The sequence below is a fragment of the Canis lupus genome, chromosome 2 (genome assembly GCF_048164855.1).
Source record: "Canis lupus baileyi chromosome 2, mCanLup2.hap1, whole genome shotgun sequence".
NCBI lineage: Eukaryota > Metazoa > Chordata > Mammalia > Carnivora > Canidae > Canis > Canis lupus.
Window position 1 is genome coordinate 48857608 of NC_132839.1, and position 6889 is coordinate 48864496.

Here is a 6889-nt window from a genome sequence, read left to right on the forward strand (position 1 = left end):
TCCATTTCCACAGCTGTAACCACCCGTCAGCCGCAGTGAGGAATGAGCACACTGGGAGTGAATTGTATTTATTGCTGTTCTGTTCAGCGTGATGTCACTAAGGGGGATTGCGAAATCACCCAGTTCCAAGCAGAATAGAAAATCTGTCCAAGTTGTGCAAATGTTATTTAAAATCCTTGCCATCAGTGATGAGATAAGTCCCTGCAGTCACATCAAAGAATAGAATAGTTTTCAAAGATGGTTTTTATTGCTAAGTTGTTACTACAAACATGCTTTCACCCAAATAGAGCAAAGAATATGCAATTTTCTGAAAATCAGGGCTTTGAAAATACATCCCCAGAATATTTATAATTACTGTTAGTGATCTGTTTGTCAGCATTTCAGTATGCATCTTCAGGGGGAAAGACCAACCTACCAGCAGAAGCATCTATCAACAATTAGTGGAGCTACTAATTTTTCTTAATTTAATTAAAAAAAATCTAATTTAATAAAGAAAATTGCCTGGTGGCTTGTACCATTTTTTAAGGATTGAATAAAACTTAGAATTTATTTATGCACTTACATTATCATATTTTAAGCACAAATCTACTATATTGATTAAAACTTTACATATGATAAATAACAGACAATTGTGTTTTCCTCACCAAAATATTGGGGTTAAATAAAAAAAAATTAACACACTATTTTTTTCTTAAGCATTGCCTGTTAATAAAGAAGATGTGGTTTATGTATACAATGGAATATTACTCAGCCATTAGAAATGACAAATACCCACCATTTGCTTCAACGTGGATGGAACTGGAGGGTATTATGCTGAGTGAAGTAAGTCAATCGGAGAAGGACAGTGTATGTTCTCATTCATTTGGGGAATATAAATAATAGTGAAAGGGAATATAAGGGAAGGGAGAAGAAGTGTGTGGGAAATATCAGAAAGGGAGACAGAACATAAAGACTCCTAACTCTGGGAAACGAACTAGGGGTGGTGGAAGGGGAGGAGGGCGGGGGGTGGGAGTGAATGGGTGACGGGCACTGAGGGGGGCACTTGACGGGATGAGCACTGGCTGTTATTCTGTAAGTTGGCAAATTGAACACCAATAAAAAATAAATTTATTATAAAAAAATCATTGCCTGTCAGTTTAGAACACAGGAAATTCAATTTATTCCAGAGTCTCTACCACCATCACTGTGATCTTGAGAGCTTATTTTAAAATGTGTTGATAAATGCAGACACATACATTATGAAATCAGAATGAAAAGTTGGGGTGATCTATACCTCTAGTGTTGCTATTGCTAATATACTCAGTTATACTTAGTTAATACTATCAGTGAACAACTGCAGTTGGTAGGGGCTGAAATCCTTTCTACCAGTCTTATAAAACACTTCATTTTAGATTCCAGTAAAAATAACCATCTCTCTACTTTAGATATCTGATGTTTATTTATTTATTTATTTATTTATTTATTTATTTATTTATTTATTTATATTTTATTTATTTAATTAAAAAAGATTTTATTTTTATTTATTCATGAGAGACACACAGTGAGAGGCAGAGACATAGGCAGAGGGAGAAGCAGACTCCCTGCGAGAAGCCTGATGTAGGACTTGATCCCCAGACCTTGGGATCATGACCTGAGCCAAAGGCAGATGCTCAACCACTGAGCCACCTGGTGTCCCTATTTCATTATTTTTAAAAATATTTTATTTATTTATTCATGAAAGACACAGAGGCAGAGACATAGGTAGAGGGAGAAGCAGGCTCCATGAAGGCAGCCTGATGCGGGACTCGATCCTGGGACTCCAGGATCATGCCCTGGGCCAAAGGCAGACGCTCAACTGCTGAGCCACCCAGGCATCCCTGTATTTCATTATTTTTAAAAGGTTTTATTTATTTATTTGAAAGAGAGCATGGGGATCCCTGGGTGGCGCAGCGGTTTAGCGCCTGCCTTTGGCCCAGGGCGCCATCCTGGAGACCCGGGATCGAATCCCACGTCGGGCTCCTGGTGCATGGAGCCTGCTCTTCCCTCTGCCTATGTCTCTGCCTCTCTCTCTCTCTCTCTCTCTCTGTGTGTGTGTGACTATCATAAATAAAAATTAAAAAAAAAAAAAGAAAGAGAGCATGAATGGGGGGAGGGGCAGAGGGAGAAGGACAAGTGGACTCCCTGCTGAGCACAGAGCCCATTGCAGGGTTCAGACACCACCACCCCCATCTCTGCCCCTGCTCCATCCCAGGACTCTGAGATCATTACCTGCCCGAAGTCAGACACTTAATTGAGCCATCCAGGTGCCCCTAGAATTCCTAGGTATTTTAAATGTTACACCTCCTTGTAACATGGCATACAAGGAATGGATGGCTCATGTCTTTATTAGGGGGATTAGTAAAGCTATACTCTATGCTTTAACACCCACTGAGTGCCAGTAACTTGGGTTTATTATCACAATCATCACAACTCCATAAGGAAAGTTTATTGGCTGGAGAAACTGAGCATCAGGATGGGTGAGGAAATTTGCTCAAGATTTCATCACTAAAGTATTCAGAGATATTACTGTAAGATACTCCTACTCTGCTGCTGTTTAACACAGAATGGAGGGACACCTAGGGGGCTCAGTCAGTTAAGCATCAGCCTTTGTCTCAGATCTCAGGGTCCTGGGATCCCAGGCTTCCTGTTCACTGGGGAGTCTGCTTGTCCTTCTCTCTCTGTCCCGCCACCCCCCCTGCCGCTATATCTCTGTCTCAAATAAATAAATAAAATAAAAACAGAGAATGGAGCTATTAATCAAGTTGATAAGAAAATAAGAAAAAAAAAGAAAATAAGAGAAGAAAGGATTGGAAAAGAAGAAATAAAACTTTATGTATGATATAAGTATCTATTTAGATAATCCAGCAGGTCAACCAGTAGTACTAATAAGTGGACTCAGTAAGATTTTGCTGGATAGAAGATCAAATTAAAAAAAAAAAGGTATTTCTCTATACCAGTCATATCCCATTAGAAATTTCAGTAAGAATAAGATATCATTCATAAGATCAACAAATATCTAGGTATTAGCATATCTGAAAAAACACATGATGTTTCTGGAAAAAAATCATAGAGGATCTTCTATGGAGACACAGTCAATGTTCTGGATGGGATAATTTAATATTACAGTGATGTCAAATTTCTCTTAATCTGTAAACTCAGTGCAATGCTAATAAAATGCCAGTCAGATTTTTTGATTAATTTAATAATCTATAAATGTAAATTTAAACTAATATAAATCATAAAAATTTAAAGAAGAATAAGAGTCCACAAAAAAGTGAAAAAGCTCTGAAAAAGAGCAAAGAATGGGGAGAAGTTATGCCCACCATATGTTGGGACAACTTCAAAACCATAATAAAGACAATATGGAATGGAGTTATGGAAGAACAGATAGACTACTGGAATAGAGCGGAAAGCTCTAGAGGGACCCAGGTGTACAGGTTTATTTGGGAACTTAATCCACGAAATCAAGGGGAAGAGGATCGGCTGTCTGATAGAAGGTATTGGAAAAACTAGCTCATTACATAGAGAAAAAAACTGGATTGCACATCACATCACACATCACAACATAAATTTCTATTAACTTTGTAATTTTACCTTTATTTATTTTTTTTTTAATTTTTTTTTAATTTTTATTTATTTATGATAGTCACAGAGAGAGAGAGGCAGAGACATAGGCAGAGGGAGAAGCAGGCTCCATGCACCGGGAGCCTGATGTGGGATTCGATCCCGGGTCTCCAGGATCGCGCCCTGGGCCAAAGGCAGGCACCAAACCGCTGCGCCACCCAGGGATCCCTGTAATTTTACCTTTAAATAGTATATATTTCATTCATCTGGAGTCTATCTATACAAATATATATATATATATCTATACAAAGATATATATATATCCAGATGAATGAAATATATACTATTTAAAGGTAAAATTACAAAGTTAATAGAAATTTATGTTGGAGAATATTTTTGTGATTCAGGGGTAGAGAAGGACCTTATAGTTCAAACTTTCCAGCTTAAGACATAGCTGATCGTATCAGACTAAAGGACATCACTATAAAGTTAATAGATATCAGGGTGAAGGGAGATATTTGCAATGCCTAAGGGTGACAATGGATTAGTGACAATGGATTAATATCTAAAATATCCAAGGAATTCCTACAAAACAATAAGAAAAATATAGGAATTTCTATAGAAAAACGGGAAAAGGATCCAAATGCACAATTTATAGAAGTGGAAGCCTAAAAGACTACTATCAAAAGATGCTCCAAATCATTAGTTACAAATGTAAACTAGAACAATAAAGAGCTGAAAGTGAGAGAAAGGGGAACACTCTTACACTGCTGGTGGTAATACAAGCTGGTACAGCCACTCTGGAAAACAGTATGGAGGCTCTTTAGAAAGTTAAAAATGAGCTACCCTACAACCCAGCAATTGCACTACTAGGTATTTATCCAAAGGATATAAACATAGTTATTCAAAGGGGCACATTCACCCCAATGTTTGTAGCAGCAATGTCCACATTAGCCAAAATATGGAAAGACCCCAGATGTACATTGACAGATGACTGGATAAAGATGTGGTGTAAATATACGGTGGAATATTACTCAGCCATCAAAAAGAAATATTACCATTTGCAGTGACAGATGGAGCTAGAGTATATTATGCTGAGTGAAACAAGTCAGAGAAAGGCAAATATCTGATTTCACTCATACATGAAATTTAAGAAACAAGACAGATGATAATAGGGGAAGGGAAGCAAAAATAAAATGAGACAAAAACAGAGAGGGAGATAAACCATAAGAGACTCTTAACTATAGGAAACAAACTGAGGGTTTCTGGAGGTGAGGTGGGGGGGATGGGGTAACTGGGTGATGGGCATTAAGGAGGCCATGTGATGGAATGAGTACTGGGTGTTATATGGTGAATCACTAAACTCTACCCCTGAAACTAATGATACACTATTCATTAATTAAATTGATTTTAAATAAAAAAATAGAAAGAGCTGAAAGTGGACATCTATTTGAGGCAAGATTAGACAGCTAGATTATGCCACCTGTTAGCAGGAGTGTGGGGACATAGAGACTCATGCCATGTTGGTGGGAGTGTTAACCTGACAGTCTCAACCAAGGTAAGGCTGTGCATTCCATATGTATATAAATGATCCCACAAGTCCACATGGGGACATGGACAGCAGAGTTCATGATGGTATTGTTTGTGGTTGTGGGGAGCTGGAGGCAACATCCATGGAGGTATGGATGATGCAAAGTGGAACATACATCATGGAATTCTATGCCACAGCCAGAACAAACCAACTAGATGCACATACAGCAACATGGATCATTCAACTTAGATCTGAATGAAATAAAAAATTAATTGAAATCTGTAGCATTATATATTTTTTAAAAATTTTATTTATTGATTTGAGAGAGCAGGAGAGAGAGCATGAGCTGGGTGGGAGTGCAGAGGGAAAGGGAGAAGCAGATTTCCCGCTGAGCCAAAAGCCTGACCCAGTGGGGGAGGGGCTAGATCTCAAGATTGTTGAGAGGCCCAACAATATCATTAATACACCCTCTCTGCCTTTCCCCTGCTGTCCTCACTGTAATGGCTTGTGTCCTAGGCTAGTCTCCTGCTATAGCTTCAAGGGTCCCATTCTCACCAGCTTTCCAAAGCAGGAAAGCAGAGAAGGGTTCAAAAGCTTTTATCTCACAAGCCTGTCTCTTATCATGGAGGGAGAAAAACCTTTCTCAGAAATCCTCTGAGGCCATTCCAGAACCAGATCATGTGCCCACATTTAAACCCATTGCTGGCCATGATTGTTTTAGGAATGGGTGTATGACCTAAGTTTATCTACTGAGATCCGATTTGGGGACTTGTGTTAGAGCTCTTGGAGATTAAAGAATTGCTCTTTCCAATAGGGTTGCTGAGAGGGTAGGATCTCCCAGTTTGGGGGTAGGGCTGTGGCCCGCTATCTTGGTGGCAAGATGGCGGGCAGAGCCTGCTGAAGAATACATCCAATGTGGAGGAAAGCAGAGGTAAGAGACGGAGTGGCATTTCAATGGTGACACAGTTGGACCTCCTGAATCCAGAAGCGCCTGATGCCTTATTTTCTCCTGGACTTTCTTGTGTTTGAGCTAACAAAATCCTTTTGTGCTCAAGCCCAAGTGAGGGAACTGCTAGGACTCGCTGACTATTGCTCTGAGTTCCAAGGATGAAGACCAAACAAATAAAAATAGGACTTGGTATTCTTATAAAAGGAAGCTTACTGTAAAATTAACCCCATGCTAATGTAATTCTAATTATTGTAATATAGGAGTACTGCAATTGAATATCTGTCTTAGGGTTCTTCAGAGAAATAGAATAAAGAGGAGATTATCTATCTATCTATCTATCTATCTATCTATCTATCTATCTATCTATCTATTGATATCTCCTGTTGAATAGGGTGAGAGACAGATTCGTTGTAAGGAATTGGCTCATGATGAAATTGGCTCATGATGAAGAGCCAATGGCTCATGGTAGATGAAGAGTCTGACATTCGCAGGGAGGGCAAGCTGGGAGGCTGGAAATTGAGATGGGAGGAGATGTTTAAATCTTGAGTCCAAGGCTGGAAACTCGGACAGAATTTTTGTGTTGCACTGTGGAGGCAGAACTCCTTTTTCTTTGGGGGGATCTCAGCCCATGCCTAAGGTCTTCAGCTGACTGGATGAGGCCCACGTTGTGAAGGCTAATCTACTTTATTCAAAATCTACCGATCTAAATGGCAATCCCATCTAATACCTTCAGAGCAGCATTTATGCTGATGTGTGACTGAACAACTGGGCATCAGAGCCTAGCCAAGTCAATGCATAAAATGAACCTTCACAGTATAGGCTGAATT